This window comes from Macrobrachium rosenbergii, chromosome 49 (genome assembly GCF_040412425.1).
Source record: "Macrobrachium rosenbergii isolate ZJJX-2024 chromosome 49, ASM4041242v1, whole genome shotgun sequence".
In the NCBI taxonomy this organism is placed as follows: Eukaryota; Metazoa; Arthropoda; class Malacostraca; order Decapoda; family Palaemonidae; genus Macrobrachium; species Macrobrachium rosenbergii.
The window spans coordinates 13,217,583-13,229,114 of NC_089789.1; the positions used below are offsets into that span (position 1 = coordinate 13,217,583).

Consider the following 11,532-nt stretch of genomic DNA (forward strand, 5'->3'; position numbering starts at 1 on the left):
TTAATTATGGCGGTATGCATTACGAGGAAAGAATGGACTATCACATATTATTCTCCCTTATATCATTTGAAAGCTAAATAAATGCGTATATTAATCTAGTAATTAATTTATGTAGTTATTTCTTTACTATTTTTACGTAAATTCATATTAGTATTTGATACTGAAGGTGACAAAGATCGCACTACAAAAAAAATAAAAAGAAATTTGAAAAACCCTCTAGTTTCACCAGCCAATAGGAGAATAGCTTCGAAGCTTCAGCCAATGAGAGAAGGCTTTAGAAAACTATATAATTTAGGTTCGATGGAATCCTCTGATTGGCCGAGAGGTTCTGAACTGTCTTGAGCCTTGCCCTTCTGAAGCATTTCTGTGACAGCCATGTTGGTCTAAACACTGTTTTCTAAGCTGCAAGTTTTCAACAAGCATTTTTTTTTGGTTTTAACTTATACTATTCAGTAAGTACGTGCTTTTCTTGTATTACTTATATCTATGACAAATTAATAGAAGTAAGGTGGTACTTATCTGCATAAAGGTTAATTAGTATAAGTACTTTTTATCTGCCAGGTTCAAAGACCGGTTGGTTGCCTGGTGAATTTGGCCGATTTTAGGATCTGAAAATTGGTTTTTGGCTGTTTATTTTAGGACCTAAAGATTGGTTTTAGCTTGTAAATATTTATTTTAGGGCCTAAAGATTGGTTTTAGCTTGTAAATATTTATATTAGGACAAAGATTGGTTTTAGCTCGTGAATATTTATTTTAGGACCTTAAGATTAGTTTTAGCTTGTAAATATTTATTTTAGGACTTAAAGATTGGTTTTAGCTTGTAAATATTTATTTTAAGACCTAAATATTGGTTTTGTAAATATTTATTTTAGGACCTAAAGATTGGTTTTAGCTTGTAAATATTTATTTTAGGACCTAAAGATTGGTTTTAGCATGTATATATTTATTTTAGGACCTAAAGATTGGTTTTAGCTTGTAAATATTTATTTCAGGACCTAAAGTTTAGATTTAGGTAGTAAACAAGTATTTTATAGAGAAATGTTTATTTATGAATACCTTCAAGTAGCACGGTCTCAAAAATGGCAAAAATGGGATAATTTTTCAGTTACAGGCCGTTCCACTGTAATAAGAAAATTCCTTTAGATGTTTAAGTTACGGCTGTTTCCCTGTATCGAATAACTGAAAGGTTCAGTCCGTAACAACAGCAGTAGTGAGAGAGAGAGAGAGAGAGAGAGAGAGAGAGAGAGAGGACTTGTGTATTTTCGTGAGTCAAAGGTCACTAAAGTATTCAGGATTAGATCTGAGTTGACCCAGAAAGGCAGGCCAGTGTTAGGCCTCGTTTAGTTAGAAACTCGTGTAGAATTTTTTCCCCATAATATAGGCCTATATAAGCATATACCACATGATAGCACGTAAATCATACGCCTATACAGTCATATGTTGTTTTTTTATAAGGTATCAGTGGAATTTCCATCTGCAATTTAGATTCACGTTTTGAAGTTTCACTGGTTTTACATGGCCAAAGGCCAGTGTAAAAGCGCTTTGTACCCAGGTTTATTTTGTGGCCTAACATTGCTTTGCTTTGCTAGAATCCCTTGTAGATTTTTTCCCCATTATATAGGTCTATAAACGCTTATGGTAATTATATATTAGCTCCGCGCCTGTTTTTACCTTAACTGGTTTTTTCTACACTTTTAGGGGTTCTGATACTGGTGGTGCATCTGTTTGTTGTCAGCCAAATGGAATGTCCCTTCGCCGTCTTTAGTACTGGCCCCGGGTGGGTGGGGGGCGTGTACCCATACGTTAACACGTTATTGCACTTGCCGGACGGGATATGAACCGTTCGAAACAGACGTACCCGTGCTCTGTCTTGTGAAAATCGCGTATGGAAACCCCCTGTTGGATGGACTTCGGGGGTTAATTACAGGTTAATTAGACTCAAGCGCCAAAAATGAAAGGTAAATTCAAAATTAGCAACCAAAAAATTGTAGAAAAAGTCAAGTTATAGTGCCGTCGGCGACGCGGAGCTACCCTATAATTCTACCACGCTTATACCCATTATAACAACACATGAACCATCCACTTTTAAAGTCTCAAATTCTTTTTTTTTATTAGGATTTCAGTGAAATTCCCATTGCGTATCCTTAGGCCTATGTAGAATCACTAATACGTTACTTTTCTCTCTTCGGTGACTATTAGGGGTTACTGACAATTATCCTTTTAACAAGATTTTATGCTTTGATACCCCTTGGGAAGTGCCCTGCATCCCTGGTGTAGGATAACCTCTGGGTATTTGCGGATATTCTATGAAACTGGGCATTGCATACAGAAAATAGTAGGTATTTAGACGCCTTTAAATACCCTCCAGTAACCGTTTGTAAATGGTCTTGAGTTAGACACACTGGGGATTACTTAGCTAATATTTGTATATATATTTATATAGTACTTAGTATGTTAATTACTTTTACTTTTTATACAAGGCATACTCGTCATTGGTTTAATACTTTACTTTCGTTTTTTAAAATGCTTTCTTTTAAGTAGAAATTATTGGAAACTTTCGAGAAACAAATGTTGGTAGGTACCTCGAGTTTTGACAGTTCGAAACAATGGCCGCCTCTCTCTCTGTCTCTCTCTCTGTCTCTCTCTCTCTCTCTCTGTGTGTGTGTGTGTGTTGTTACTGTTGCACCTCCATATGCTCATTACGAAAATAACTGTGATATTTAAATTTCCTTTCCCGCTAAAACTAGTAACTTAATTTTGCGCGTATTTATTTTTTTTTAAGTTTACCACCCTTAAGTGCTTTATTTGAGCCTGGCCTCGTTACCCTCATTTTGTTGAAAGTTTCACGAGCATTTAAATTAAACTTAAATTTTTTATCACATTTAATCTTCATTCAGTATGAGACAAACCACGCCTAATAGGTAGCCTTTGAGCTGGGGTCGTCTATAGAAAAAATATAATTATATCACGTGGTAATTAAAAGTAATTCCATTGGATAGAGGTTACATTGTTAAAATTGAAACAAGTATTAGTCTTCAAACATCATTAAATGGATTACGTTAATATCATCCATATAATAAGCATTACTACGTTCAAACTTGAAAGTACTCTAGTCCATGGTATCAGCTTTTTAAAGGAGATTCTAAGGTAAACCTTCAGGTATTCGTACGCCAGATAACCTAAAATTAATCAGTTGGTCAAAGGTGAATTAGGAGGGCAATTCTGTTCTAGATTTATGCTATTATTTAAAGATAAATCGGGTGTCTGAGTGGTATATATCAGTGGAGCCTTGGTTATCGGTGATAACTGTTATCGCTCTGTTCCATGATTATTCCCTTTTTTTTTAAAGGAACTAGATTAAAGCCTTGTTTTACTGCATCTAAACAATTACGTGGGTAAAGTTTTACCGTAAACCATTATTGCATTTTGTACTAGAACGTCCGTTTTTTCGCCATATTTTACTACCAGTTAAATACCAGCCTCACTGGAATGAACTGTGATATTTAAAGAAAAGACTGTAATATTATATCTGTAACGGTAAATTTGCCATAGATTTGAGCACGAGTCTGGTACTCATAATATTAAGGAGACTTCAGATCACAGCATAAAAATTCCAATATCAAATAATGGTTTAAAGTAGAATGATGCCGCCCTGTGGGACTAAGGTTTTGGGGCGTCTGATTTGGGGTCGGTTTGGAATTTGGGGAAAGCAGGCCTATTACGAGCTGGATCAGTTGGTCTAAAGCTGCTCGTAAGTATGCTCAAAATGTGACGGGTGGTATAGTTGGTGTGATGAGGACCGCAGAACTCTGACCAGCCAACATAGAAAATTTGGCGTCTGTCCATGTCTGTACAGAATTTATGATTGCCAGGCTCATTTTTTTCAGATTATACATCTGTTACAGTTGTTGCAAACCTTTGATTGCAACGAAATAAACATTAAGAAAAATGAAAAGGCCCTTTTTTTATTTGGGCAGGGTACAGTTACTTATTTTTTGTTCTACACTTCATTGCAATTGTTGCATATTTGATCGATTGCAACGAAATAGTGAGGAAAATGAAGAAAAAAGTCTTTATTTAACCTGTGAAATTTTTTAAATGAAAATATCTCGTGCAAAATAGCGTATAACTGTGCAATTTATCATTGCCGTTATAAAAGCATAAATGGAAACTTACTGACGTTATGTGACCTAGTATCTCGTCACGTAATCTAAGCAAAATGAAAATAACTTTAGATGCAATTAACATAGCTGTGATTACAGCGAATCCATGTTTAGTGAATGAAATTAGTGAGTTTTGAGGTATACGGTTACATAAGCAAAGATTCTGTAGGGAAGCAGAACTATGAACGAGGCAATTGAGGAAAACTGTCCAATCTGATTTGAAATCCCGCAAATGGAAGACCAGTCCTTCGCATTTCGAAAATTCTAGTAGGGCCTTCTTCCAAGGAGGAAGGTTACTGAATATTAAATGGATCAATTCACAACAATCTTGGTTGTTTGTCTCATAAATTTTTCACTTGGACTGTTCGCTACATTGTCAGTCTCTTGTAAATTAACTAGTAATATTGCCATGTTGCCTTCTCTCCGAACAAATTGTCATCCTATCCTCTGCAAGCTTACAGACAGGTCAATGGCTTTTGTGTCCTATTCCATATAGTCGTGTTAATACTGAATCATTTTATTAAGTCATCTAACAGACCTTTTACTTTTTCCCTTCAGGTCAATATTACATAGGAATAGCATGATCCTTGAGGCCAGTATTACATAGGGAGAGGAAGATCTGCAGTTGAACATAAGGAAGCAGACATACCAAACCTCCATGGAAACAGGGATTCATTTGTTGCGAGGGAAAGATTCCTTAAGGGACAGAGTCCATAAGCAACATAGAGACCATAGGATGTAATCTTTCACACACTGCTATTTGACGGTAAGAAAGGGGATAATGCTAATCATATACAGTTTATTACCTTAATTTCTTCTTAAAGGGATCACGTTGGTTTAAAATCTTGATTATTTCATCCATTACTGTATGTGTTACTGATTGATACTCACTTTTGGAGTTAGGGAAAAAGTATTCACTAACGTGTGGAATCCTGTCTTAATCACTACATTAGTTTACTTCTGATCAATTCAAGCTTCAGATTAGTTTATTTCTGATCAATTCAAATTTCACATTACTGAATGTTTAAGCTTTGAAATCTGTTGCAATATGAGATCCAGTTGAAGAATTAAAATACTTTATGCTTTGCTATTCTCATCTGATAAACTATGGCAAAGTAATTTGTGCTAATTCTGTATTCCAGTCAGTGGACCCCATTACTTGTACACTGAACTACTACTATCTTTCTAGCATATACACCTTGATAATAGTACATCTACCTAAAGCTAAAAAGCTGTACAGTAGTATACAAACTGGGAGAGTATGTATGCTCTTGTGCACGAACTCCCTGTAGACCTTAACATACATTGATACATATGTATAGCATATAGTATAGTAGATCAAGCTGGTACTTAACAGCTGTACAGTAGTATACATACTGGACAGTATGTATACTGCTGTGCACAAACTCTCTGTAAACCTTAACACACACACACACACACACACACACACACACACACACACACACACACACACACACACATATATATATATATATATTATATATATATATATATATATATATATATATATATATATATAGAAATAATCAACACACAATCACTGGTGGAACAGAATAAATTTGACTCACAGCAGGATCGAACCCTGATGAGTCAGAAATTTACGTATATATTTATAGATGTATGTATATATATAAATATGTATATAAATCACTGTGTACAATATGCATACTGTGATGATTAAACCTCCGTCAGCCTTGATGCATAGCCTACTTCTACCATGTATGTATACTTAGATTGCTTTACAAGTGTCTTCACAAAATTAAAAATTTTTAATGCCTATCTACACTAAGCCAAAGCTGTAAGCATATATTATTTTAAAGGAAAATGTTTCATAGTTTTATAATGAGGTTTGAGAGTTACCAACCACTGTTGTTTTGGTGTCATTCAAATTTAGTGACAGGAATTTTAAGCTGAAAGTTCTGCAGTGTTGGCCAATGTCGTGGAAGCTGCCTTTCTGTTGTTTGCTTTGTGTATTCATTAGGGTACTTTACTTCTATTTGCTCTCTGGTTGTGGCATAAATTTTAGAGGATAATTATTCTTGTATTTTTCAAGTCGTTGTTTCGTGAACTTACATATAAGATAAACACTACAGCAAGGGAAGGTTTAACAAATTGGACAGATAGTCACGAAGACACTAAGATAGACAATGTAAAGTGGGAGACAAAACAACAGGGGGCCAGAGGAATGCTCAAGACACATGAACAGGAATTCCCTTGATGGAAATGCCAGGCTCACAGAAGCTTGACTCTGTGGTCTCATGAGACTACAGAGTCAAGTTTAATCAAGGGAATTCCTGCTCATGTTTCTTAGGAGTTCCTTTGACTACCAGTTGTGTTTTGTTTTACACTTCACATAAAGTCTATCGTAGTTCAGTCTCGATTATCTGTCTAATTGTTTTAACATTCCCTTTAATGTTCACCTTGCTGTAGAGGAATTTTTTTAAGTTTATGCCTTTCCTGTGTTTTGTCTCTTGGGGTCTGCAAAGACCTCCATGAGTCTTTTGTCATGGCCTCAAGATAGTGATAAATCCTCTCCTCTTTGCTACTAGACATTGCAGCATTAGTTCCTCTGGGAAAGAAATTTTGTGTCAGTATACACCGAAGACTCAAATTTTAATTTGTGTCTGGTTCAACACTTGAGTTATTATAATACTGAGACGTTCCTCTTACATAGTTGAGTCATTTGTCAGTCTGCTTTCTCTTAAAAAGGCTTTTTTTGTTGACAGTCTCTGCTTATTCGAGGCCTATACATTTTAGCTATAAATGGATTCTGTACAAATTAGTGTCACTGAAGGAAAGTCTTTCATGATTGTCATTCATCCTGGATTGATAAGCTTTTTATTGACTTTAGAGATTGATTGATTGGTGTCTGTAGACTAGTGTTAATAAAAACCGAAAAATAATAATTTGGTACTGACCATTTTAAATAGATTGAAACTTAAAAAAATGTATCCTTAATCATTCATTCTGGCTTTACACATTTGCATATATTTTTCCACAATTATATCTATAATTATTATATGAAAGTAACCAATATTTTTGCAGATCTGTAAATTATATCTTTTGGAAAAGACCTGCCTTCACAAAATTCCAAATATGCCACTAGAATTATTAGGACAGCAAATAATTTTCACTAAAGTCCAACAAGGGATGATCTTGGTCAAATTCTTCTTCTGCAGAGGTTAGTTTTCACCCTTCCTTTGAGCTGGCTTTTCCAAAATTAGGAACTAGAGGTGTTTTTCAAGCCTGGCAAAAGGTATTGTTTGTTCCATCTGCACTGAGCTGGCAAGCAAGCAAGCAAGCACAGGCACTCCATGCTCTAAGAGCACCCTGTAGTATAAAAGCCAAGCTTTGATACCGTTTAAAAGGTAATTCGACCATTTTGTGGAATAGAATTTTTCTTGCTGTTAACAAGAAAATGTTAATAAGCTTGCTTTAGGTTAATCAATTATATATATTATATATATATTATATATATATATATATATATATATATATATATATATATATATATATATATATATATATATATATATATAAGTTTTTCTTGCTGTAAAGTGAATTGAAAAGTTATTTTTGTTGTTGTACACCAAAGATCTTTAATTATTAATGTAATCAGATTTTTATATGATAGTTTTTCTTTCATTCTAGAGCACTGTACTTCAAGGGAAATCTGAAAATGATGTCAACTGGATTTTAAAGTTTGAGATATTCTTCTGATCGTCTGGGAAAAGTGATGTGTTCTGGACATCAATTCTGACCAATGTTGTAAGTATCAAGGTCTACTTATTATCTTTGGGTTACTGACTTTCGTTAATCCATTGGCTAGAGAATTTTGAAAGTGCAAGAAAACTTTGATAGTGTAAACAAAATTTTGACAATGGAAGAAAAATATGCCAGTGTAAAGAAAATGTTTGTTAGGAAAATTTTGAAAATGTCAAGAAAATTTTGAAGGCTTAAAGAGAAATTTGTATTGAAGGAAATTTTTGAAAGCTATAAAGAAAATTTTTTGAAAGCATAAAGAAAAATTCTGGCAGCATAAAACTCTTGTATTAAGAATATAGATACTAATATATTCTGTTTTTTTAGGGCTTTTTTGATATTTTCAACTTTAAATAAATATATTGAGTAATAAATTCTGGAAGTTCTTAAACAGAAACTAGGTCATTTGTTTATTTTGTATTTTTTTTTATTTGTTTGATCATGAATTTGAAAAATGGTTAGGAGGGCGTTGTTTGCATTGGAGGTATATAAGCAAATGTTACTTTTTTTTTCCAAAATAGAAAAATGTAGAAAATGAAAGAAACATGGAAGAGAACAAGAAACGGCTGTGAGAAAGCCTTTAATTGTTAAAGAGAGAACCTTCATGGATTAGGCTATTTTAGTGATACAGTATTGATTTAATTCTGATTCGTAACTTTGAGTAAAATTTTTCTCAACCAAGTAACAAAATCCTATACCATTCCTATAGTTCAGAAGAGTTAAGTGATTTGCAACTAAATATAAGTTATTGGCTAGGCCTATATGATTCCCACTTTTTACAGTTCACCCAGGTAGGTTTGAGCTAATCCAAGACTTCTCAGTAACTCGTAATTTTGCCAAAAAATTTTTCCACACAACTGTCCCTCCAGCTTTATAAAATAATTAGGCTTATATTAGTCTTGAAATTTAAACGAGCTTGACAGAATTTAGTTAGAATGATAGTACAGTGTATAACCTTGACATTGCATTTAGAATTTTGCTAACGAGCAAAATTGGGCTGCTGCTGAAAGCACATAATTGGTTTTAAATTTGTTACTCGAATACGATATATACTGTTTATGCCTCATGTAAAACTGCTGTTTTCTTTAACACCTGATTATAGTCTCTCACTCCTCCCTTCAGTTAAACTTACGAAATACAATCAAACTCAACAGCATTTTTCATATAGCAAGCTCATTGTTTTGTTCCAAAAGTATCTTGGTACACTTTACGAAATACAATCAAACTCAACAGCATTTTTCATGTAGCAAGCTCCTTGTTTTCTTCCATAAGTATCTTGGTACACCTTTCCTATCTTGAATAAAGGAGTAACATTTGCATATATACTATCGAATGCAAACCGGTATATCACCAAGATTGTATTTTCAAAATACAAAGTTTAGGATTAAATCAAACCAAGGTTGTTTATAAAGCAAATTTTTAATATAGAAAGGTAGTTTCGAAAGATGTCTCGAAACGGCTTAAGTAGTGAAGGCACCCTTTAAATTGTCCCGTTTTCTTTTGACATTGAAAAGAAAACGAGCAACTTTACATCCCAGACTACGGTAATTGTTTAGGAAATCGAAATATGTAATTAGCATTCATATTATGGTAAATTAAACAGCTTTGATTCACCCAATTTTATGCTGTAGTAAAATATTCATGTTTTGAAGTTCATACCTAGGCTATACATGTTCGTGATTTTAGTTAATAATGATAATAGTCTAGTTCGTAGGTACTGTGAAATAATTATACCCTGTTGCTTCTTTACTTGAAGCCCTCCCATGTTAATTTAAAGAATAGGATTTGGTGCATATTCAAGAATTAAATTAGTGTACTCTTACTACGCTCATACAAAGGACTTTGACTTAAATCGTGCAAATTTCATTATTTCAAACGCTATTCACTCATATGTTGTAGCTAGTATTGCAACAACACTCTGGCGCAAGATCTGTTACAGGTTTTATTTTTTTTGTTTTTAAGACATTTCTGTTACAAGAACACTTAATGATGGATGGTAGTAGGCTAGTTAGACTCTTGATAACGTCATTACTGTAGAATCAATTTAAATTAGTCAAAGAATGATTATTACTTAAGTTAATATTTGATCAGAATTAATGATCTTAATTCACTTAAACTTGAACTCGGATGTTAAAGTACTTTAAAAGCCCATTTTAAGTACAACTTACGGTAATTTAATCCATTGCCACTCGCTTAAAAATCAATGTAACTCACTAATTTTAACCGATTTGAAAACTGATCAACTCAGAATCCACAGAATGCTGGAGAAATTTGAGACAGCCAGAGAACTGTTGAGCAGACGACCAGACTACGGTGTACTGTGAGAAGACGACCAGACTACGGTGTACTGTGAGAAGACGACCAGACTACTGTTTACTGTTGAGAAAAAGACCGGAGTACAGTGTACTTTTGAGGAGAGACGACCAGGGTACAGTGTGCTGTTGAGAAGACGACCAGTCTCTCTCTGTACTAGTATGTGTGTAAAAGGAGGAGCAGACTTCAAGAGTGTCGCCGCTAATCCAAGGCAGTGTAATTTCTTTTTACGCTGTGGGTGCTGAGGTATACTGTGTAACTTTGCAGCAGCCTCTTAATTCATAGTTGAATTCTGATAGTTAGTTCCTTTTGTAATAAATACTGAAAAACCTTTAGCTATTTTCGAATTGCCTGTAATTTTTTTTTTTTACTGGTTAGCCCCATTGAATGAGTTCAGTACCTTAAATTATCAAAATATATGGCTGAGCAATGACCAGTGTCAGTACTACACAGTACAAGCTTAGCAGATAAACTACTCTCGCCTTGAGTCGTAACTTGAGTAAGGTACATAACCATTCTTCGGCTATTCTTCTCCTTCACTTCTGAAACATAGCCATCCTTCTTCGGCTTCACTTCTGAAACACTGCCATTCTTCTTCTTCTTCACTTCTGAAACATAGCTGAATGGCGATTATTCTTCTTCACTTCTGGAACACAACACCTTTAACTAACTGTCAGTTCTTAATAACTTCTACCATATTTCCCTGAAGATCGCCGACGAAAGCTGGCCACTCCCTACTTCCGGCAGGGGGTTTTTGGCGGGGGCGGGGGGTTTGCTTCTTCGACCGTCCGGAGATCATCCCTTACACCCACTATTTATCTGAAAAGAGTTTCTCATTAGCACAGTATATGCGGGAGGTTACTTGTTGATAGCTTCTTCGCTTGCTAAACACAGTTCAGTTAAATTTATGTGGTGTTATACCACTCATCTGAAAATTTTCCTTAGTAAAATTACATTATGCTGGAGGCTATACAACTGATTGCCAGCTAAATATTTAAATTTTAAATTTAGTTGTTAGTGTTACCAGAAAAGTTCCCATACTTCAAACATGACAATGAAACTTTCAGTGGAATGTACTGGCAATATTTCAGCAATCCACATTGACACACAGTAGTAAAGCCATACATAGATAGTATAATGAAACTTGAAACATTCAAACTTAAGGGAAAAAACATTGAAACTAGGGGAAAAAGAGAGGCCAATACAGGGCCACAAAAGATATGCAAATTATCGTAAATAACTATTTTCAACAAATAATAGTGTTACCTAGTTA

The 11,532-nt window shown here is 34.4% G+C and overlaps 2 long non-coding RNA genes across 2 annotated transcripts in view; one reads left to right on the forward strand and one right to left on the reverse strand.

Moving 5' to 3' along the window:
• Positions 1-368: 368 nt before the first annotated feature.
• LOC136832101 (uncharacterized) lies at positions 369-10,227 on the forward strand. Its single transcript, XR_010851052.1, has 4 exons — positions 369-452; positions 4,722-4,929; positions 7,836-7,952; positions 10,204-10,227. It is a non-coding gene; the product is annotated as an uncharacterized lncRNA (long non-coding RNA).
• LOC136832102 (uncharacterized) overlaps positions 8,283-11,532 on the reverse strand; it is a 13,731-nt gene continuing 10,481 nt past the window's right edge. Inside the window, exon 3 of the long non-coding RNA XR_010851053.1 lies at positions 8,283-11,078. This is a non-coding gene — a long non-coding RNA (uncharacterized lncRNA). The remainder of the gene's footprint in view (positions 11,079-11,532) is intronic.